We start from the raw sequence: 24,818 nt of genomic DNA, 5'->3' as shown, positions 1-24,818 counted from the left end.
GTTATTTGCAGGTTTTTTCTTATGTTTGATTTCTAGTTTCAGAATGTTGTGGTGAGAAAAGATGCATGGTAGTAGGGGCACCCGGGTGGCTGAGTCGGTTGAGCATCTGACTCTTGATTTCTGCTCAGGTCATGATCCCAGGGTCATGGGATGAAGCCCCTTGTCAGGCTCCACACTTGAGCATGGAGTCTGCTTGAGATTCTCATTCTCTCTCTCTGTCTCTCTCTCTCTCTCTCTCATTCTGCCCTTCTCCACTACTCACTCTCTTTCTAAAATAAAATTTAAAAAAAGAAAAGATGTATGATATGATTCCAATCTTTCTAAATTAATTGATACTTGTTTTGTGACCCAATATGTGATCTATTCTGGATAATGTTCTATGTGCACTTGAAAAGAATGTGTAGTCTGCTGTTTCTGGATGGAATGTTCTGAATATATCTGTTAGGCCCATCTGGTCCAATTCAAAGCCACTGTTTCCTTGTTGATTTTATGTCTGGATGATCTATCCATTGATGTAAGTGGGGTGTTAAAGTCCCCTACTATTATTGTATTACTGTCCGTTTCTTCCTTCATGTTGATTAATAGTTGCTTTATGTATTTAGGTGTCCCCATGTTGGTGCATAAATATTTACAATTGTTATACCCTCTTGTTGGATTGTTCCCTTTATGATTAAGTAGTGGCCTTCTTTGTCTCTTGTTATAGTCTTTGTTTTAAGGTCTATTTTGTCCAATATAAATATTGCTACCCAGCTTCCTTCTCACTTCCATTCGCACAGGAAATGTTTTTCTATCCCTTCACTGTCAGTCTGCATGTGTCATTAGGTCTGAAGTGAGTCTCTTGTCGGCAGCATATAGATAGGTCTTGCTTTTTTACTTGTTCAGTAACCCTCTGTTTTTGTTTGGAGCATTTAGTCCATTTACCTTCAAGGTAACTCTTGATAGGTAAGTACTTACTGCCATTTTGTTGCTTGTTTAATGGTTGTTTTTATAGTTTTTCTCTGATCTTTTCTTCTTCTCTTGTTCTCTTCCTTTGTGGTTTGATGGCTTTCTTTAGCCATATGCTTGGATTCCTTTCTCTTTATTTTTTGTGTATCTGTAACAAGTTTTTGATCTGTGGTTGCCTTTAGATTCGTAGGTAACATCTTATGCATATAGCAGTCTGTATTACACTGATGGTAACTTAGGTTTGAACCCATTCTAAAAGCACTAAATTTTCACTCTCCCCTTCCCACATTTGTGTATATGAAGTAATACTTTACATCCTTTTATTTTGTGAATCCCTTGACTGCTTTTTATAGATATAATTGATTTTACTGCTTTGGTGCTCTAACCTCCTTCCTGGTTTTATGTCATTCACCTACTACTTTTATTGTATGTTTGCATTTTCCTGTGCAACTTTTTCCTTTCCTAATTTGCTTACTCCTGATGATGACTTTTTACTTGAGTGGGAAGAAATGGCCAGACTCTTATTTTTTTTTTAATTTTTTTTAACGTTTATTTATTTTTGAGACAGAGAGAGACAGAGCATGAACGGGGGAGGGTCAGAGAGAGGGAGACACAGAATCTGAAACAGGCTCCAGGCTCTGAGCCGTCAGCACAGAGCCCGACGTGGGGCTCGAACTCACGGACCGCGAGATCGTGACCTGAGCCGAAGTCGGCTGCTCAACCGACTGAGCCATCCAGGCGCCCCCAAGCAGACTCTTAAATACAGAGTACAAAGTGGTGGTTGCCAGAGAGGAGGTAGGTGAGGGGCTGGGCAAAATACATGAAAGGTATTAAGAGGTACAAACTTCCAGTCGTAAAATAACTAAGTTACAGAGCTGAAAAGTACAACATAGGGAATAAGAAAAAAAAATGACAGATAAATAATAGTCTAGTAATACAAAGACCTAGGAAAAGTACCATACGGCTTGCAGATTTAGGATTGGTCTAGAGTTCTTAAAACACCTTGAGAGCTTTATACAACAACTTAATCTCTTGATATTTAGAAAAATGTTGTTTTATAAACAAAAATCACATCCCCCAAAACAATGGACAACCTGATCAAACTTATTACAATGTATTACTTATTATTCAAAAGATCATTCTAACTACCATTTATAGGTGCCTGGCTGGCTCAGTCTGTAGAGCATGCGACTTTTGACCTCAGATTGTGAGTTTGAGCCCCACGTTGAGTGTGGAGATTACTTAAAAATAAAATCTTTTAAAAAAAGAGGTTCCTAAATACCATTCACATATGGAGATCTAGTGATGGAAGTAATTAGCAGGTACTGTTTTAAATCCGCAACAGTGAATCATAACGTTACCTTTGAATATAACAAGAGTTATGGAATATTTGGGGATTTTAGCAACAACAAATTAATGTCAAATAACACACTAGAAAGGCTCTGGGAAATCTGCTCAGGTCACCAAAAAGAATTTGATGGTTTTCTTTCTTGTTCAATATCCATAACACATCCATCACATTTAAACCTACAAACAGCAGTGTGGCCATCTTGAGAATACTATTTTCCATGGACCTGAACATCACAGGGTATACACTAAAGATATCACTGTCTTAGGTATTTGGGGAAATTTTTCATGATGCCAGGAAAGGAAATTTCATTCTCAGATATAACTCTCACTTCTTACACTTTTCAAAAAGTGGGAAATGTGTTATTTCCTACATCACTGAGAATTCTTATGTTCACAAACTAAAGGAGTTTGATATTAAAAAGTTGTTTTGATTAACCCAAGCAAAAGCTCATTTTGTCTTTTTTTTTTTTCTGATTTATCTAGGCCATTTCAATAATCAATCCTCCGCTTAAAATGCAAACATTCAACCCAGTGGAACTCAGGAATTCATTGTCACTTCCTTCATCCATGTTTCTATGACTCTGGTTGGATTCATTGCTTTCCTCCTCCCAAATTGTTTTTAAAAACATGCTCCTGGCTGAAATGAATGTTTCAACAATTAGTTTAGTTTAACTCCCATAACAGATTAAAAGATTTATCTCTCTATTTAGGACCAAGTGCCTGGATTAAGTTTTTTAATTCTTTCTGATGCTCCCTGCAACGTCTACAAATACAGTCCTGACTTTCGGTTCTCCTCCCCTCCACACCCACAATTAGCACCCTCCTGATGGATAGAAATTAATGAGACAAGTCGTGAAAACCACTTTCTCAGCTAATGGACACTTGAAAGGCTATTGGAGGGGCGCCTGGGTGGCGCAGTCAGTTAAGCGTCCGACTTCAGCCAGGTCATGATCTCGCGGTCCGGGAGTTCGAGCCCCGCGTCGGGCTCTGGGCTGATGGCTCGGAGCCTGGAGCCTGTTTCCGATTCTGTGTCTCCCTCTCTCTCTGCCCCTCCCCCGTTCAAGCTCTGTCTCTCTCTGTCCCAAAAATAAATAAACGTTGAAAAAAAAATTAAAAAAAAAAAAAAGAAAGGCTATTGGTAACTAGTCTCATGTTATGTGTTCACACGTAAACCCCATAAAGATGGGCTCCCTTAAAACTGTTACTTTTAAAACTGAAGCTTCCAGGGAATCCAGCCTTTCTCGACACTCCCTCTTGTCTCTTACTTTAATATCATTACTCCTCAGCCTACAACACGTTCAGATAACATACAACTTCAAAAGTAGCGAACAACTACTCAAATACTTCTCCCGCAACCAACCCAATTCTCTCCCTGTTGTCCACTCAGCTTTCAAGAGAATCTTCTAGAAATCATGGACTGTCGTGGTCTCTACTTCCTCACCTCCCATTCCACAGCTTTACTGGAGCTACTTTTGCCGACATCACCAAAGACCTGCCATAATGTCAAGTCCAAAGCCCTCTTCTCTGAACTCTTCCCACTTGGCCTCGAAATAGACTTCAACTTCATTGACAATTGCCTTTCTAGTCATCTCACCCAGGTGTTTGTGGCACAGGCTTCGCAAAGGTTTCCTCCCACCTCCTTCTCATTTCTTTTGCCGGTCCCCTTTCCTTTGTGAAATCCTCCAAAGTCGTTGTTTTCTGGGGTGTAACACTGGCCGCTTTCTGGTTCTTGTTCCTAGTGATCACCCCTTTGGCCTGTTGGCATCGCCATCATCTATATACTATACTCCAGACACCCAGCGCAACCTATTTGCTCCAGCTCTGGTCTGGATTCCAAGTGGATGCACCGCAGGCACTCAAATTCAACACACATAAAACTGACTTCTTCATTTCCCTGTTTGTCCCCTGTATTAGTTTCCTACTGACGATATAACGTAAGCTTATAGCATATGAGATTGCCACAGACTTAGTGGCTTAAAACAATGCAAAAAGTCCAAAATGGTCCAGCATTACTCCCTTTCTTCTGGTGACCGTAGAGGAGAATATTTCCTTGCCATTTCCAGCTTCTAGTGGTCACTTGGATTCCTAGCTCATGACCCCTTCGTCCATCTTCAAAGCCAGCAGTGAAACATCTTCAAATCTCTCTCTGTCACCTGTGCTTCTATTATCACACCTCCTTCTCTACCTCTGACCCTCCTGTCTCTTACAAGATCTTTGTGGTTATGTTGGGCCCACCTGGATAATCTCCAGAATCAGAATGATCTCCGTACTTCAAGATCCTAAACTTGGGGCGCCTGGATGGCTCAGTCGGTTGAGCGTCCGACTTCAGCTCAGGTCATGATCTCACGGTTCGTGAGCTTGAACCCCGTGTTGGGCTCTGTGCTGACAGCTCAGAGCCTGGAGCCTGCTTCAGATTCTGTGTCTCCCTCTCTCTCTCTGCCCCTCCCCCACGCATGCTCTGTCTTTCTCTCTCTCTCTCTCTCTCTCAAAAATAAGTAAACATTAAAAAAATTTTATGTTAAGATCCTAAACTTAACCACATCTACAATCACCCCTTTGCCTTCAGGTATTAGTTTTAGTTTCTAGAGATGAGAACATGGACATCTTTGGGGACATTATTCTGCCTACCACACCCCCAAACCATTCCTCTCTCTGTCTGTATCTCAATGAATGTTTTCCCAGTGACTCAGCCAGTGAGGTTGGAAACTTCCGAGCCATCTTCCATTCCTCTCTCTCATCCATTACCTTGTAAGTTTTTTAGGTCCCATGTGTTCAACATCTGAACCTCCTTGTAAATATATAATCTTTTCATCCTAATCATTACTGCCTCCATTTAGAACCTCTACTTTTCTACCCTGGACTTATTAAACACCATCCAAATTTGCTTTCCTGACTCCTAACCTGTGCTTCTGTCCCAGTGAATTTCAGATCCTGTTTCCAAACTCCAGGTCTCTGCGTTCCTCAGTTCCGATTACCGTGCACGTCCGTGTTTTGGGGACTTTGTTCGTATGTTCCCATCTACCCGGAATGGCTTTCTCCCTTCTCTACCCCAGAGACTTTTGTTCATGCTTCAAGGGCCAGCTCAGTCCTCGGCTCTGTGACGCTTCCTCACGTGCTCACGTTGCTAGAGGTTGGGCCGGCACAGCAGTCTGTGTTCATAAACACAGCAGCGCTTACCAGTTTATTGTAGCTCTCTGTTCATATGGCTACTGTTCTGGCTATGTGGTAAGTTTCATAAGGGCAATACGAGGTGTGATGTAACTTTTCTAATCAGATCCCAAATTCTCCCTCTTCCTCCTTCCCTTCTAATTTTCCTTGTTCTTCCCTCCCCGCCCAGCTAGCCCTTCTTGCCGCTCCGTTAATTACAGATAATCTCTTCACACATGCTGCTCAGTGGAAACTTCCCTCCTTCCCCAGGTTGACGTTTAGCTCCTTTCTTTGTGATCCCACTGGCATTTGGCTATTACGTATGTATTTATTTCTTAGAGATTCTGGAGACAAGGAATCATGTACCTTCCCATCTATGTGTCCCCAGCACGCGGCAGCGCAGTGCAAGGCACATAGTCGCTGCTTAACGTATAGTTATTGAATAAACAACTGAAAATAAATGAACAGACTGGTGTGCCCATTGCCACCTTCTCCACCAGGGAAAACCTAACTCGTTTAATTGGGTTTTTTTGTTTTGTTTTGTTTTGTTTTCTTGTCTCTCGTGCAGAGCAATATGCTTAAAGCCAGGAACCATGTCTAGTCTATTGTCACCTGACCGCAAACATAGCATCCCGAGTACTATTCTAGGTGCTCAATACTTGTATGGACTTGAATTGGAGGCTCTTCTTTCGTCACTGTTGTAAGAAATTAATTCAAATCAGCTTAAATAAAACTTTAATTCAGATGAGAATACTGAAGCGAGATATTCTGGCTGTCATGAATACTGGAATGGACATCAACCCTCCCAAGCTCCGCCTGGATTCTGTAACTAACTTGTTTGCAGTGGCTTGAGGTTAATCACTTCAGCTTTTAGAGCTTCTGTGTCCTCATTTTGAAAACTTACCTGCCCCTGCTTCACAATATTATCAAGATCAAACAGGAGCGTAGAAAGCATCGCAAAAAAAGGCACAGGCCGCTATATGACTGCAACTTATGGTTAGGAGTCTGCCTTGGGGAAAAAAAAAAACGGTGTTTGGCTTTGTCTCGTAGGTGAAGGCTCTTGGGAAGCCTTCATGCCGATGGAGAAGGAATAGAAGGCCCCGGTAGCTCATGACGATTCAAAAGAGAACAAGCTTCCTCCCCTATCTACCTGTCAGGAGCTGTTTGTGTAGGAGCCTGAAGTTTAAGAACCATTGAAGCTATCGCTGATTAAATGAGCAGAAGAAATACCTTTCTCCCTAGCATCACCTGGGTTTGAATCAACCTGTATATACAGGCTGGCAGTCTTCAGGGAGGCCACGGCTGGCTTGCAGGATCCCACGCGCTACAATCCTTTGACAGGTAGAAACTCACAGTGCCTGTGTCTGATGCAGGGGCTTCATTAATGCCTGCATTATTCTGTTTTATAACGCTCAGTGCTATGCTTCCGTCACGCGGCTTCTCAGTGTGATATCTCAAAACAAATCATTCATTCGTGACTCAGTTAGTGAACGTTGGACTTGACGGTATATAAAAATGCATGGATACTCCCTGCTTCCTTGCCCGCCCTCCCCTCCTTTCCCTCCGCGAGGGAGGGGCCAAAGCACATCTGAATCATATATGGTCTATGGTGTCCAACGTGGAGAAATGTCTAACGTAAGATTTCTTGACCTTCTTCCCTTACCACCCAACTAGCCCGTCTTGCGGCCCAGTTAATTGTAGATCATCTCTTCTTCTTCACGTGCTGTATAATTCCCATTCTCTGTCCTCTCTCACTCCCAACTCCTGCCTGGTGACCTGGGTGAAACCTCCACTGGTGTCCTCTCTCTCTCTCTCACACACTCACTCTCTCTCTCCCCCATTTTCCTTCTCCCATCCCCACCCCCTCCCCCAATACCCAGTACCGTTCAGGACCTCCAAAATAACCCATTGCAATTTGCTTCTTGATAAGATACAAAGCATTTTAGAGCTCAAAGATGGTGTCCAGATCATCCATGTGAAACAGAAGAATTAGAACTGTACCACTTCAGCCAAGAAAATAAATGTTGTTGAGATTTGAAGTGGACTTAGAAGTAACAAAGAGGCCCCTTCAGAATTCGATGAAAGCCTTTGACTGTCTCCATGCTCTCTTGTCATCAAAGCTGTTTTTCCTGGAGTACCAGAATTCAAGTTAAGGCCATGTTTAAAAGCAACCCTAATACATTTTGTTTTTCTGTTTTTCACGATATTGGTTTTGCAAGTTTCTCAAAAATCTATAAGGCTAATTTACTGTTACTTGTAAACTGGCTCTGGAGGAACTTTTGAAAGGGCGATTCTGAAAGCCCTGAACAAGTTTAGGTTAATTAGAATCTACATTTGAGCTTCCAAGATGGCTCTTTCTAAGGACCAACGTTCACGTAGACGTGTAGATTCCAGCATGTACATTAACAATCACTCCTGGAGTTCTGTGTCCTTATTATTATGTGTGTTTCATAGGACATGTGCTTCATGCTCCAAACAAGTAACTTCAACATGGGCCACTGGCCTGTGTGTAAACCAGGCCAGCTTATATCTATCTTGTATCGACTCTAAACTCTTCTGTTCAGCTAATTTTTGCAACATTTATCAGGAGTTTCTTTTGATTGTATGCCTTCACGCCCCCTGTGACCCCAAATGAGGGGTTTTAAATCAGATATGCAGATACCTGAACTAAAGAGGACAGATATGGAGGAAAAATGGGTGAGAAAGGGAATAAACAGACAGATGTTTTAACGCCCTGGGTACTGGCTCTGGAGAGTGAGGGCCCAAGGTGGCCATTTATTAGCTCTGCGTCTTGGGCAATTTTACTTCGCCTCCCTGTGCCTCAGTTTCCTTACTTATAAAAATGGGATGGAAAATGACTCATTAATCCAATTGTTCTGCTATAACAAGCTGAGATAGCAAAACATCTCGCATCGGGTTTCCATAACTAAATGTTAGCTTTCTTCTTCTGCAGCACGAAAGACTAGTATTAGTCTGAGAAGCTGGAAGAAAAGCCCCCTAAGACATGTGTATGATATTCTTTGATAGACTTATGCTATCATTTCCTAGATAAGCCATATTATATTATTTTCATGTAATCTAATAGCTAGAGATAGTTTTTATTTTTCCTGGTTGCTATTGTGAGTGGCATTGTATTTTCACTGTTTTCAGAATGTCAGTACTGCTTTTGGGCATTCGTGCCGTTGACTTTTGTAAAGCCACTTTTTTTCTCTCCCCTTTACACAATCCTAATTTAGATGACTTTTTATTATTTTTTTAACGTTTATTTATTTTTGAGACAGAGAGAGACAGAGCATGAATGGGGGGAGGATCAGAGAGAGAGGGAGACACAGAATCAGAAGCGGGCTCCAGGTTCTGAGCTGTCAGAGCCCGACATGGGGCTCGAACTCACAGACCGCGAGATCACGACCTGAGCCGAAGTCGGACGCTTAACCGACTGAGCCACCCAGGCGCCCCTTGACGACTTTTTAAAGGTAACTCCTTTTGATGGTCTAGGTAGAAAATTATAATATCTACGTAACTTTCTAAATTTTTCATTCTTTGTCTTTTTAAGAATTTCTTAATAATTGATATCAGCAACTGCTTCACCATCAAAAATAAAAGTTAAAATGCACATCATTGCCCTCCCTCCTACCTTGAGTTAAAAAATGCCCAGGGGTGCCTGGGTGGCTCAGTCGGTTAAGGGGTTAAGCGTTTTGGCTCAGGTCACGATCTCACGGTTCATGGGATCAAGCCCGTGTCGGGCTCTGCACTGACAGCTTGGAGCCTGCTTGGGATCCTCTCTCTCTCTCTCTCTCTCTCTCTCTCTCTCTCTCTGCCCCTCCCCCACTCATGATCTCTCTCTCTCTGTCTCTCTCTCTCTCTCTCTCTCTCTTTTTCTCTCTCAAACATAAATATAAATTTAAAAGAAAAAAAAGAAAGAAACGCCCTCTAGGGCTATACTGTGCTTAATAATGGCCATTAGCCACATGTAGCTTTTTTAATTTAAATGAATAAAAATTGAATAAAATTTAAAATTCAGTTCTGCAGTCACAACAGCCACATGTCAAGTGCTCAGTAGCTACTTATGGCTGGTGACCACTGCACGGACAGCACAAATAGAGAACATTGCCATCATCGCAGAAAGTTCTACTGAACGGCAATGGGCTAGAATGTTCCTGTTAGATTTCGGTGTAAGCTGGGTTTGCTATGACACATTCAACGGCACTGTTTCTATTCTTACTTCTTTAAGAAAGTACGCGTTCATGGGGCACCTGAGTGGCTCGGTCAGCTGAGCATCCGACTTTGGCTCAGTCATGATCTCATGGTTCACAGGTTCGAGCCCCACGTCGAGCTCTGTGCTGACAGCTCAGAGCCTGGAGTCTGCTTCAGATTCTGTGTCTCCCTCTCTCTCTGCCCCTCCCCCTTTTGCACACTGTCTCTCTCTCTCTCAAAAATAAACATTAAAAAAATTTTTAACGCATTCATTTTATCAAATATCTTTTGTTATATCTTGAAACAGTCATATGCTCTTTCTCATTAGACTATAGAATGCTATGTTAATGGATTTCTATTAATTGAGTCATCATAATATTTCTGAAATAAATCATCCCGGATTTGGGATTTTTTTAAAGCCTCACTACATTCTACTTATTACTAAAATGTTTTGTTAGGTTTATCTGGTTTTAGAATTGAGGCCGTAATTATCTCCAAGAAAGATTTTGCTAACATAGGAGAGTTGAGAAGAATTTACCAGTAAATCCATAGTGTCTTGGTATCCTTTAAAATTCTGAGTTCCAGGGGCGCCTGGGTGGCGCAGTCGGTTGAGCGTCCGACTTCAGCCAGGTCACGATCTCGCGGTCCGTGAGTTCGAGCCCCGCGTCAGGCTCTGGGCTGATGGCTCGGAGCCTGGAGCCTGTTTCCGGTTCTGTGTCTCCCTCTCTCTCTGCCCCTCCCCCGTTCATGCTCTGTCTCTCTCTGTCCCAAAAATAAATAAAAAAATGTTGAAAAAAAAATTTAAAATTCTGAGTTCCCTATGGAGAAGTTCACTTAAAACTTTTGATTTCTTCTCTTATTCAAAAATTGAGTAAGAGAGGGCTTCTCCTCTTTATTGCTGAGGTTTTGAAGTTGAGGGTTTCTTCTCTTTATTGTTTGATTATTATTATCTTTTGAGTTATGCTGGATGTATGCACTATTGAAATACATCCAAATCCCCAATAAAATATAAGTAGTTTTAACTTTCTATTATTTTATTTTTAAATGCTTATTTATTTTTGAGAGAGAGAGATAGATAGAGCACGAGTGGCGGAGAGGCAGAGAGAGAGGGAGACACGGAATCCGAAGCAGGCTCCAGACTCTGAGCTGTCAGCACAGAGCCCAATGCAGGGGCTCAAACTCACAAACTGTGAGATCATGACCTGAGCTGAAGTTGGACGCTCAACCGACTGAGCCACCCAGGCGCCCCTTTTTCTGTTATTTTAGATACCTGCCTAAAACTTAGAGTTGATTACGTAGATATCACTATAACTAAGATAGTTATGGCAGTTGTGTTAATGAAGATCTGCTTTATGTTTTAATTAAACACTTCCTGGAAGATTAATGATTTTATCAGATTGTTTTCATCTCAATTTTTAATTTGGCCTGATCTGTTGATTAATTAACTTTTTACTTAAATGGCATTTGTAAGTGCACTTTGTTGCACTTCAGTAATTCAACTTCAAAGAAGTGAGGGCAGGAGAAATGGAAAATACTAATTTTAAAGGTCTGGGTGAACGGAATCTTGGAAGATATTGGAGGCATTAGCTCTGGGGACAGGACACGTATGTTCAGCAAATACATATCAGTCCTCAGTGAAGGATTGGTTACATAGCCTACCTTGTGCCAGAGTGGAGCAGAGAATTGGGGGCGGGGGGGGGCAGGTGTGGTAGAAGCCACATCCTTGATTCGACAAGAGGTTTCCACTAAACCTCAGCAGAGTTAACCAATACACAACAAACAATACAACGTAGTGTGTAAAACAAGACAAAACATCACCAGGAAAAAAAAAAATCGCATCCTTAAGTTCAGAAAGGGTCAACGGCATGACAGCAGAATCAGGGAGGTTTGAATTTACATCAGTTCTGGCCAAAAAAAAAAAAAAAAAATACTTGGGCATATCATTTGACTAAAAGCTCTAATATAAGGCACAGCATGACTCAGGGATCAAATAATGTATCCTGAGGCTGCATCAATAGAATCGTAGCATCTAAAATGAACACACCATTAGACCCGCTGTTCTCTGCACTGGTCAGAACACAATGATTAAGAGAGAAGAGGTATACAATAGCTAGATTTAAAACACACACACGTATACACACACACATGCATGTGCGCACACACACTGTGGCTCTCAGTCAGTTCACCAAAAGCTAATGTGTAAATTTCCTGATTTATTAAAAAATGGCATTAGAGTATTCCGAGGAGCGTTAGCAGGACTATTCCGCCTGAATATCTGATGATGCATTACATGCGCCTTTTCTATGCAATTTAATAATTAAGAAAGCCCATTAGATATATTTAGAAATACATTATTTCATTCTTAGTAGTCAAACTATCAGAATTGGCTGTTTAAATTAAATACTCTTTAATGTACTTTGGTTTTATAGTCACCTTTCAGCAATTTCAGTTGTTTTCGTCAATTTATTTTTGTACTCCTTCATATGCAATTATATGCTTAGAGTTAATGTATTTCAAAATTGAGCTGCCATTCAGTGAACTCTTGATATGTCCCTGCTGGGCTGCCATGCTGCCTTTCTACTCCTTTACGTGATTTTACCTCTCAAATCCTTCAGTAAATCTCAACTCTTTAAGCTACATAGATATACGGATATCGATGTGTTGATACAGATGTAGTCAAACCATAAGATGGAATTGTTTGGGCAATTTATGAATGCTTGCTTTCGGATTTAAATTTCAATGCTTACTTCGAATTAAATTTTAGCTTAATTCCTAATTTGAAACGTTGATTGATCCAGTCTGTTTTTTTAATTTGTGTTTACAATTATACTTGTACTTATTTAAAACTTGGGGCGCCTGGGTGGCGCAGTCGGTTAAGCGTCCGACTTCAGCCAGGTCACGATCTCACGGTCCGTGAGTTCGAGCCCCGCGTCAGGCTCTGGGCTGATGGCTCGGAGCCTGGAGCCTGTTTCCGATTCTGTGTCTCCCTCTCTCTCTGCCCCTCCCCCATTCATGCTCTGTCTCTCTCTGTCCCAAAAATAAATAAACGTTGAAAAAAAAAATTTAAAAAAAAAAACTTAGTTTAATTTCTTTACATTTAAATTTTAAAATGTTTTGAGTTGCTAGCTGTAGTAGGAAAAGACTGATAGTCCATTACAAAATGAGCTAAACGGTTTAAATTAGAAAAAAACAGGAAGTGTCATTTAAAAGCATCCAGACTGAAATCAGAAGGAGCTGAAACAGTCCTGTTGCAAATAAAATACCAATTTTTAAATTAAAAATTGTTTTCCCGGGGCGCCTGGGTGGCTCGGTCAATTGAGCGTCCAATTCTTCCTTTCAGTTCAGGTCATGATCTCAGGGTCATGGGATCAAGCCCCACATTGGACTCTGAGCTGAGTGTGGAGCCTGCTTGGGATTTTCTCGCGCGCTCTATCTTTCTCTCCCTCCCACCCGCTGCCTTTCTCGCCGGGTCACGCATGTTCTCAATCTCTTTAAAAAAATAGTTTTCCGGGGCGCCTGGGTGGCGCAGTCGGTTAAGCGTCCGGCTTCAGCCAGGTCACAATCTCACGGTCCGTGAGTTCGAGCCCCGCGTCAGGCTCTGGGCTGATGGCTCGGAGCCTGGAGCCTATTTCCGAATCTGTGTCTCCCTCTCTCTCTGTCCCTCCCCCGTTCATGCTCTGTCTCTCTCTGTCCCAAAAAAAAAAAAAATAAAATAAATAAAAACGTTGAAAAAAAAATTAAAAAAAAAAAAGTTTTCCATATGAAGTGTACATTTACTTCTCTTCTGCCTGACTTTTGGCATTTTTAGGATTCTCAGGCCACCCTTAGTTTGCTTCACTTTCCAAAAATACACATCAGTCACTAAAATCCAACATTCCGCCTAAAACTTTTAAAGTAACTAAACCTACAATAAATAAATGTGGTGTATTGGGCTTCTGGGAAAATGAGGTTTTGGCAAATTGGCCTCGTTGTGTGAAAGCTAGGTGAGATCCTAATTTAAGTTTATGAGGTATGAAAATCTCGAGGAAGATAGTTTGGGGCCATTTTCTACAATTTTAAGGATAGATCAACAGAAATGGTCACTTATGAGAAAACAAAGGATTTGGACTAGCTGTTCACATCAATCTTCTCTCCTGAAGAACATGACTGTCAGGCACACCACTGATTGAAAGGGACGTTTCTCCTGAGTTCTGAAACTAATCGGTTGCCTCTCTAAACACTGGCCTTGGAAGTGTTCAGTCAGACTTACGCAGGTGTTTCAATAAGGGATCTTCTAAGGAACAGAGAATCTTTTGCATACCTTCTTAATACGTTAAAATTGACCCCCTAGTGGATACACTAGACTCCCCCTTCGCATTGTATCACCTGAGATTTGTCCCGTTGGGGGCCAAAGTATAAGTGACCCTGTCACTTCCCAGAACAAAGGGCTCAACAACATGGGATCCCTCTGAAAGCCGAGAGGGAGCCAGCAAATGAGCAAATCCTTTGTGTCAAGCAGGTCCTCAGAGGCTAATTAAATTTGGAGAAAGAAAACTAAAAATAGGATAGAGTGTTTCATGAATGAAATCAGTCTTAAGACCCTTCCTCATAGCCAAAACTCACTGTTTTCCATGTGTCTGCCATGTTAATTAATTGGCAAGGACAATGCGCACGATTTCCAATCGGAGGGAAGAGACCAGGGTGGACTCTAGCTGCCATGTTGCCATAGTGATGACATTTGAGCGTCTTTGGAGTGGCGGAGCCGATTTAGTCAGTTCAGTGTTTTCCCTCATTTCACTTTGTTACACAGGAAAAGAAATTCCTCAAAAGCCAGTTTCATGTGTAATTGTACTTGATTAAAATATAAATATTTTTCATGCCAACCCATCTATGGAAATGGCGAGACAGTCAAACGCCCAGCTCTATCCTCTCAGCTAAGAGTTTACACGAAAAAATGGGTTTGCCCTGATGTCGCGAATTGCAACGTGAAGCCAGTGAGTAGAAACAAACAGCACGCTTCATGCTAGAGTAGTTGTGACTGTTATCTTTGCTTCCTTCTGTCCGTCCTGGGGGAGCTTGGGCAGAAGATTCAAAGTCTCCATGTATTTGCAGTGATTGGTTGGCAAGTTTGTAGTTAATCTCTTTATTGAAAAGAACGGGAGTAGAAAGAGAAAATGAGAGAGTTAAAGGTAATCTTTGTTTGTAAGAAATGTGTTTGCTGACGGCCAAGCTGAATCCAAGGTGTGTTCAGTTCTCGGGCGCTTCTTTCAAAGAAAGGGGTGGGGGGTGAGGGGTGGGGGGAACATGGGTTCCTGGGGAAATACGAATGTTTTATCGTAGAAAGAAGCCTTGTCATCTTTGTGTTTCAGAGGTTGTGTGACAGGGAGTCCCCTGGGCACAGAGGCAAGAGTGAGGACAGAGCCTGCTTCTCCCTTTTCTCCTATCGATCACCTTTGTTTGGTGGCCCTGATTAGACAACACCTACTAGCAAACAGCCAGCAGATGGCGCTCTTTGGTTTCGCGCTAAGAAGAGCCTCCTGGTTTTGTTTTTGTTTTTTTTAAAGTGGGATAAAGAGGATTTCGCTTTCATTTTCAGCTTATTAGCCTGTCATGAGGTCAGTCTGCATACCAGTTCTAGCTATCTTGAAGTGTCATCACAGGTCATTTGGATATATTTTCTACCATCAGGGCGGGATAAAAGGGAAAATAAAATAATATGCCTCTTTTAGCAAATGCATGCCATGATATTATAGAGCACAGCCCTGGTACCATTTTAAACTTTTTGAAAATGATAGGAAATCAGAGGAAAAAGGAGATGCCAGCCTTCACTTTCCTCTCCCGCACGCATACACATGCACTCCCCACCCCCACCCCCACCCCCACCCCCGCATCACTGTCAGGCAGTTCTCAGAAATGTTTTGTCCCCATACGCTTTGTTTCATGACACCCCATTGCTCATCTGCTGACACAGAAAAGGAACTCATTGAAGTTTGTAGCCATTACTATATAAAAATTGGCAAATATTGCAGAATGAGCCCTAACAAATTAACAGAGTGGGGAGAATGTATGAGTAACCCTGTTGGGAACGTCCTCTAAGGTTGGTGCCCTGGGTAGAAACTTGGCCTTGCTCCAGAGGACTGGTCCTGGCCATTTCACCTCTGGGGGGGAAGTGAGGACCGTGATCTCCAAGGGTCTTTCCAGAACTAACATTCTTATAGTCTATTTAATAGTCTCACAAGGGACTATATTCAGCACCATTGTCTTATCTGCCCAGCTCTGAAACCTGGAAAGTGACGTGCCTTTCTAACACGTCCCCTTTGCTCAATGGGAACATTATGTCTTCTTTGCTAAAAGACAAGTGTGGACGTTATTAATGATTTTTGAAATGCCTAAGGCTGGCATTTCCTTTTTCTTTTTCTCTTTCTTTCTTTCTTTCTTTCTTTTTCTTTCTTTCTGTGTAGAAAGGGATATTTACAGTTGTGTAGGCTTTAAAATTACATTACCTTACTGAAGTTACAAAAATCAAAATATTCCTCAAGCTTTTAAGTTCAACTCACAAATCCTATTTTTCTGCTTATAATGCTAGTAACTTTTTTGTATATAATAAGAACAAATAGTTTCACAGAGGGTTTTGATTAGTGTCGAATCAATTTAAGTTGAACAATCTAAACTCAAACAATTGCTCTCAATTCTAAACTTAATTAGCTAAAATTCTTTATATATTTTAATCTACGTTTATAAAGTTCTTATATTCTGTTTTCTGTTTAACCGTTCAAGTATCTATCTTACTGGCAAACTTACAGCCCTCAGAGGCAAAACCTTTTTAAAAACTTAAACAACTTTGGGGCGCCTGGGTGGCGCAGTCGGTTAAGCGTCCGACTTCAGCTCAGGTCACGATCTCGCGGTCCGTGAGTTCTAGTCCCGCGTCCGGCTCTGGGCTGATGGCTGGGAGCCTGGAGCCTGTTTCCGATTCTGTGTCTCCCTCCCTCTCTGCCCCTCCCCCGTTCATGCTCTGTCTCTCTCTGTCCCAAAAATAAATAAACGTTGAAAAAAAAAAAAAACTTAAACAACTTTTATAAATCTAACACATGCACTCATGTATTCAACAAGTGTGTATGTTTAAGTTTATTACAATTTAAACTTTAAATATTTCAACTTATTGCCGTCAAAACTTTTCAATATTTAAGCTTATTAAATATTTAGAATATCCATACTTATTTAGAGAATGAAGTTCACCTGAAAAGTCCAGCACTATTTACCAAGCACTTAAATTCTGTTACGCTTTTCAATTTACAATCGCAAGTCTAAAATCAATCTCTCATTTAAAATTGGAATCAAAAGGGGCGCCTGGGTGGCTCAGTCGGTTAAGCGTCCGACTTTGGCTCAGGTCATGATCTCATGGTCCGTGAGTTCGAGCCCCGCATCGGGCTCTGTGCCGACAGCTCGGAGCCTGGAGCCTGTTTCAGATTCTGTGTCTCCCTCTCTCTCTGACCCCCCCTGTTCGTGCTCTGTCCCTCTCTGTCTCAAAAATAAATAAAAGTTAAAAAAATTTTTAAAAATAAAATAAAATTGGAATCAAAAGGCTAATACATTTAATCATTTGACAAATATTTACTGACTAGGCGAATACGACCATTTGCTAACGTGCCAAAATACTCTTAAACATTCAAAGTGTTTTCAATTACATACCCGGATTCTCACTACAATTACTAAATGTTTTCCTAAATTTAAAACAAGAGAATTAACCCTATAAAATTCATTTAGTAACTCAATTGGGTTTATGTTGGGTTGACTGGGGGTGCTAACATGGCTGCTTATGGGTTAGAGATTTGACCCAGGATGTGGGACACAGAGACTGCTGTCATCGGGGGGGGGGGGGGGGGGGAGGGTGCTCTGAGCTGCAGAAGACATCCGTTTTTCAGAATCGCCATGTGAACATGTGACTCTAAATCCATTTCTTTACCCAATTCTGTAATCTGATTTGGGTTGAAAGACGTCGGCTTTCTTTGTATTGTCTTTCTGGCAAAAACTCTGAAGATATTTTAATTCTTCTCATCTGGCTCTAAAGATAACTTGAAGCCATTCCATCATATCCTGAGTAAGTCTCAATCCTTTGTTTGGTTCTGTTCCCGCATGGAAGGTTCCCACATGCTCACATCGGCAGGAACCTCCAAACGGCTGCCCCGAGAGAGAGCCGATGCTCTACGGTCACCGTAAACCCCTCGTGGGCCAGACAGGGTTTCTCAGCCTCTGCACCACTGGCATTTGGGACCAGATAACTCTTTGTCGTGGGGCTGCCCTGGGCACTGTAGGATGTGCAGCAGCCTTCTACACATCCTCTGTCCACGAGATGCCAGTAGCAGCACCCTCCTCCCAAGTTGTGACAACTAAAAATGCCTCTAGACCTCACCCGATGTCCTCTGGTGAGCCAAATCACCCCTCCTCCCCAGTCCACACACTTTGAGACCCACTAGCTCGGGGCACCCAAGCGTATACCAAAAACAGATGGAGACCGATGGAGACATTTGTGGCACGATTGTCTTGTTCTGTGTCTCACAACCCGTCGGTGCCTTCAGGTCAGCTTCCCCCGCCTGTCTCCCCTTGGATATTTGAGCGTATGAGCCCCACTCAGACCCTAAGGCGGGATGCTCAGCTTTGGGGAACTGAGCACAGTTCTTTGGTTTTTTACTTGTTTTTGTCTTTATCTTTCGGCCTCCGTGACATTAGACAGTACGCTTCCTAGATAAAAGAGCTCTGTGTCAGCTCTTAGCTTTGTGTTAACAATTGTTACCTAAGTTCTGCTATTAAAAACATCCGTTTATTTTCATATGGCATCAGGAAGCGAGCTTTTTAAAACACCCGTGTTTCTACACATACTCATTGTCCAAGCCAGGACTCCGGTTTCACATGAATTTCCTGTCTCTATCCTTCTTTACATTAACAGTGATGAACTGGAACCTTTTTTTTTTTTTTTTTAAGCCCACACGGCAACATTTTTGGTTATAACGGTTTGAAACCAAAAAATAATCAAAATCTGGGCAATAAAAGAAAATACAGAGTCTTAAAAACGTGGGAATACAGACAGGCTGAGAGATGAAAGGGAAGCCTGTGGCTTGTTCTGCCACGGGCTCCACGATATATCACTTCTTCTTGAGGACGAGGGCAACCCGCATCTTGCCTCACAAGAGGAATATACCGCGCAATCTAGTCTTATCTCAGGATACCGCCCTTTGAAATTAAGGACAGATTAAACCGCCCGATAAATAAATGTCACACCGTGCGACTGCGGAAACCCATCTCGGTAACCCATTCTTAACAATGGAAAGCTGGGGGGAAAAATCACCTTCAACGAGCCTACTCTGCCACAGGCTTGATGTTATCACGGAGGTCTCCGGGAACCCTTCACCAACATCTGCACACCAAACTTAGCTTGCACACCAATGCCTCCCCAGCGCGTCAGGGCAGCTGGGCTCGTGCAAACTCGGCCGACGTGCATGCCTGCCTCTAACACGTCTCTTCTGGGCTGAGTCAGTTAGCCAGACTTCCCCAGGGTGAGCCACGGTGATTATTGGATTTGGGCGAGATCCTGTTAACATTAACGAGTACCTGGTAATGGTGAGCTTTCGGAAGCCAAAGAGAGATTCCACATGAAAGTCCTTGGGAAGCTATGTATTTCCTTTGATATTCCTGTTGACTCCTATTTGGAAAAAAAAAAATGTATTGTCCAATATGGTCACCGTCAAAACAGGATCGAGCACCATGCAAATAGATGGAAATAGTACTCAATTAGTGCTACACAGACCCAATGTTGATGTATGCGGAAATCACAGAATAAATGTCCTGAACAGAATGATTAGATAGAAATTGAATTAAATCAGCCTGCTGGCAAGACTTGTACTAAGAAATTCTGTCCCACAAGCGTTGGGAAACTTCGGGCCGTGAGCATAGAGTAAATAAACAATAAATTTAGAATAAAACCCAACCTTATGATTGTCCTACACAGCACTTTACAAAAGTTATAATCAAGCCCAAGAGATATTTACATATAGTGTGGAATTTATATGAAAGAACGTATTTGAGCTGCAGCGTGACTAATTTTGCGTTAATATCACCATGACTTTGGTCTTACAGTTTATTGTTTATAGGAGCTATCCGCAAACTGTGGCCCAATGGAGACCGTATGGCCCCCAAAGCTGGAAATATGTACTATCTGCCCTTTTCAGAAAAAGGTTGATCATCCTGGCAAAATCATTTGCCAGTCCCTTCCAAACTACGATCACTCGTGTAGTCACAACAGAAAGGAAGGCAATCATTGTGTGTTTGTTGTTGCTTCATACACACTGGGTCATGGGTTTCACTAGAAAACATCCCAATTACATCCAATATGTAATTGAGGGAGTTGATAGAAGACAGGGGAGGGAAAAGAACACTCACTTTTATCTTTTTTTTTTATTTTTTTTTTAATTTTTTTTTTAACGTTTATTTATTTTTGAGACAGAGACCGAGCATGAACGGGGGAGGGGCAGAGAGAGAGGGAGACGCAGAATCGGAAGCAGGCTCCAGGCTCTGAGCCATCAGCCCAGAGCCCGACGTGGGGCTCGAACTCACGGGCTGGACCGTGAGATCGTGACCTGAGCTGAAGTCAGACGCTTAACCGACTGAGCCAGCCAGGCGCCCCGAACACTCACTTTTAAAGAAAGACATTGAATGATCTGCCATGCTTGATTTTCTTTCAAAAGAACTCTATGTTTGAAAATTTGTCCTAAACATGAAACTTGTGTCCCAAGCAATATAAGTAGCTCAGTGGGACTTACCACCTGTGGTAAATCATCCCCTGTGGGCCCTGGGAAAAATGAATGGCAGACTTTATACTTGGATTTTGCAAAAGACCTAAGGCAAGGAAAAGATAGGAGTTATGTAAGTGAAACCAGAGGAAGATGAGCAGAAAATTAAAAGAAGAAGAAAAAAATCACGGAATACAAATAACGACTCAAGTAGAAATAGACTTTTGAGATTGCACATCATATTAAATAAAGATAATGCAAACATTTTTTGTTCTCCCATATGCTGGGTATATTACATACTTTACCCATTAATTCATACTCTTCAAGGTAAATGTGGTAATTTTATTTTACAGATGCACAAATCGAGGCTCTGGAAGACTAGAGAACTTCCTCCTCTGTATGAATTTAGAGCCATCTGACTCAAAAGCCAATCTCTTTATATCGGGATTCTCTTAAAATGATTTGAGTAACATTACTGCATTGTTCTATCACATTAAAAATAAGTTAATCAAATGGACCAGTCAGTCCTATAAAGCAAACCTGCCTAATAGTGATTTCATGATGTATCAGTTAGTTAATGCCACCTAACAAACCACCCCATACGTAGTGGCTTAGAACAATTATGATTGATTATGTCTTCCAAGTCTGCTGACCAGCTGGGTGTTCTCTGGTCTTGGCTTGGGGAGGGTTCAGCTGCAAGTACCTCTCATCCTTCTCAGGGACCAGCAGGCAAGCCCAGGCCTATCATTCTCATGGCAAAAGCAGAGTTGAAGAAAGCAAGCGGAAACACACAAGGCCTCTTGAATCCTGGGCTTAAGACTGGCACACTGTCACTTCTGCCTCATTCCATGGATCAAACAAGTCATGCAGCCAAGTCAAGAGGCAGAGAAGTACACCTTGCCCACAGTATACTATGGCAAAGGGCTGGAGCCAATCTTCCGCTCATCGATTGGTTACAATTAAAAGGACTTTATTCCAAGTGTTCAAAGTTTGAATTATCTGAGAGGCAGGCCCAGAGTTATGCTTCTTTTCCATTGTGATTACCCTGTAACCAAAGAGGCAGCCAACTGTTGTTCACCACCAAGCCTTCACGAGAGCAACGTCTGAGGTCCTCGTGGAGGATCCCGGACCCTTTCAACCAGCTGAGTCCCGTCTTATACTAAACTCTGTCCCAAGAGTAGCCAGCACTTCCATGTACCTGGTGAGGAAAGAAGTTCCTGTTGGCCCCTGGTGGAGTGCGTTACCGTTGATTACGTAAGGAAGTCTTTGCCAATTAAAGAAAGCAGCATCTTTACCTAAAGAAGATTCAGAAGTGCACAGGGGTGTGTGTGTGTGTGTGTGTGTGTGTGTAAGAAATGAAGGAACTGAACACAGTTTCCACATAATTAGACTCTTCTAACGTTTCATTTAAAAGTACTAGTCCACGTGTTGGTAAAAGGAATCATTTCCTTACTGTCCATTGTTCTGAGGACGAGATAACGGTTGATTCCAGCGGTGCGATAACAGGTATCACTGTTCTCAGTTGTTTCTGCCGTCATTAATAGAAAATAAAATAAAATAAAAGTGATCGTGAAGCTTAGACAATTAGTTTCCAGGCAGGAGGTGTTGATTGGCGTGAATATTCTATAGATTCTTCTCATGCTGGAAGAGCAGGCAAGACGATTGTGGACTTTTCTCAGTGATTAACGGAAGCTTTGGGCACCACAGTTTTTTCAAGATGAGTGCAGTCTTCTTTTTTGTTTTGTTTTCTTTTTCAACAAGACAAAGAAAACATATTTGCATCCCCCCCCCGCAAAATAATACAGCCACAAAAGTACACACAATTTATGAGATGTTATGGGGAGAGTATAAAAAGGAAATGTAAATTTTTTTTTTTTTTTCATTTTCTTTGCTGTCTGAGGCATAGTGAAGAAAATAAGTCATTTTACAGTTTTGGAAGAAGAATGTGAGTGCTATTACATTCTAACACATAGGAAGAATGTAATAACACATTCTTCTTATATCTTTAGGGAGGGTGCCATCACTGGGTCAGCCAGAAGAAGAATATAAAGGGAAGGGTACGCGGCATTTCCGGCGGAAATAGTGCGATGGTACGTTCGTAAAAGACAGTACCGTATATGCTTTTATCTGCCCCCAAGAAAGCCTTCCCGTGCCCTTGACTATCCAGGACTCGCGTCATTGTCCTATGCTGAGCACTGATCCGTGAGAGGTGTGGTTGCTGGTTGACTTGATGCAAAGCATGCAACTCAGAGAGCAGATTGGTTTGGAAAAGTGCTTCCGGGAAAGGTGGGAGGCCTGTGTGAAGGAGCAGCCAGCTGGGAGAGTGTGTGAGGAGGGGACGGGCCAGGAGGCCACCGGGGCGGTCGAGTGACAGATCGAGCCCAGATTCCCATTGGGCCTCCTCTCGCCGAATCCACGCGGCAGCTGAATTCACTTGGCTTAGAATAGTTTTTATATCTGCCCTCAACCTGTGCTTTATCGGCCACGCGGCCATTTCTGATGCTAGGAAACTGAGGGCCCAGTTGGCCCGGAAGAGAGGATTGAAAATGGGAACTTGTGCCTACAAAACGCATGCAGACAAGAGTAGCCAGCGACTCGGTGATGAGGGAAAACCCGGGGCAGACGGGGGAGGCAGGGGAAAGCGAGGCCAAGGCCGGGGCCCTCTCTGGAGTAGGGACCCTGTCCAGGTGCTCCCAGGGGAGGAGGGAAAGCAAGATGACTTCACAAGGCAGGGAAGGAAGTGACTCAGGGTAGCTTGCAGGGGACACGGGAGGCGGGGTGTAGATCCCCAGAATGGGGATCAAACCTTCCTTATCGCCCATCACCTCAGAAACCAGATTTGGTGTGCCTGGGTTTCCAACCCCTTCGCACTACAGGAGAAAGTTCTGAAAATCGTTAAAGCCCCGTGTTCCAGGCCTGGAGGCGGCACACGCAAGTCCATCCTGCCCCCTCGACCTCCTTCCGGTGTTCAACTGTGGTGCAAGATGGAACAGCAGCACTTAGGAGGAAATGTTTCAGAGGCTGGCCCCGTGGGAATGTCTCCTCACCTACCTCCCAGGTCAAATTCCTAGAGAAATCGCATGATTTCGGCCGCCTTCATGAGTGCACAGTTAGAATGGAGATACCTGTGATCAACGCCCCTCGAAAATGGAGTGTTCTCTATCTGGGAGCTCCTGAGAAAGAAATGGTGTTTTACTGGATAAAATATGCAAAACAGGAAAGGTTACGTGTGGGGAACATCTGTAATAATTTGCCTCCTAGCGCAACGTCAACTGCATTCAGATTTTAAATAGTTCACTTCATCTGCTTGCTATATAGATAGAATTTGTCCTTTGAATTTTTTCAATTTCTGCAGCTTTTCTTAAAGCTTCAGAAACAAAATGCTGAATCTATTTCAATTACATTTGGAGGGGAGTGACATAGTAAAAAGGACTATTAAAGGTCATTTTCCAGAAGGCACGGAGCCACTCGGAGACCTGACAAAACTTTTTTTTTTTTTTTAATTTTTTTTTCAACATTTATTTATTTTTGGGACAGAGAGAGACAGAGCGTGAACGGGGGAGGGGCAGAGAGAGAGGGAGACACAGAATCGGAAACAGGCTCCAGGCTCTGAGCCATCAGCCCAGAGCCTGACATGGGGCTCGAACTCCCGGACTGCGAGATCGTGACCTGGCTGAAGTCGGACGCTTAACCGACTGCGCCACCCAGGCGCCCCCAAAACTTGGTTTTTAATGGTTTTATTTATTTTTGAGAGACAGAAAGAGAGAGAGAGTGGGGGGGGGGTGCAGAGAGAGAGGGACAGAGGATCTGAAGCAGGGTCTGTGCTGACAGCAGAGAGCCGGACATGGGGCTCAAACCTATGAACCGCGAGATCACAACCTGAGTCGAGGTCGAACGCCCAACCGACTGAGCCACCCAGGCGCCCCCTGACAAAACTTTTTGTCGATTGTCTAGAGGGGTAAGAATGAGAATAAATAAATGAATTTAGAACAAAGAAGATTTGTATTTTGTCTTGATAGGAGGAATTATGAGAGCAATTCATCTACGCTTACAGGGTTTGAAACCATTACCGGGGTTAATCATTAAGATTGGGAGTTGCCTTCCAATCTATATTGAAATGATTATTTTTTCTTTTGTCCACATTGAGTCAGTCAAAGTAGAAAAACTGCTTTATAAATAACCACATTGCTTTGAAGAGCAGGCTGGAGTAGAGCCTTTATTTCCTCATTTCGATAGCGTTTCATTTTCTGCGGAAAAGTAAAATCCAATAATACCAATACGAGCTATGTAGTACTTCTCTTGACAAAGGAAGAGGGCAGATGTAAAGTTGCAATACTTAAAAAGTTCTTTTCTCGGGAGGTAGTTTCAGAAATATTTCATTTAGCCCCCCAAAATGACTTATAAAAATTCCCCCACACT

General features: G+C 42.5%; 1 protein-coding gene across 5 annotated transcripts in view; it reads left to right on the top strand.

Annotated features, from left to right (window-relative positions):
- MID1 (midline 1) overlaps window positions 1–24,818 on the top strand; it is a 587,700-nt gene that overhangs the window by 296,419 nt on the left and 266,463 nt on the right. The gene's annotated exons all lie outside the window — the stretch shown is intronic.

The sequence above is a fragment of the Felis catus genome, chromosome X, assembly GCF_018350175.1.
Source record: "Felis catus isolate Fca126 chromosome X, F.catus_Fca126_mat1.0, whole genome shotgun sequence".
NCBI lineage: Eukaryota > Metazoa > Chordata > Mammalia > Carnivora > Felidae > Felis > Felis catus.
This window is presented reverse-complemented; position numbering and strand designations above follow the sequence as displayed.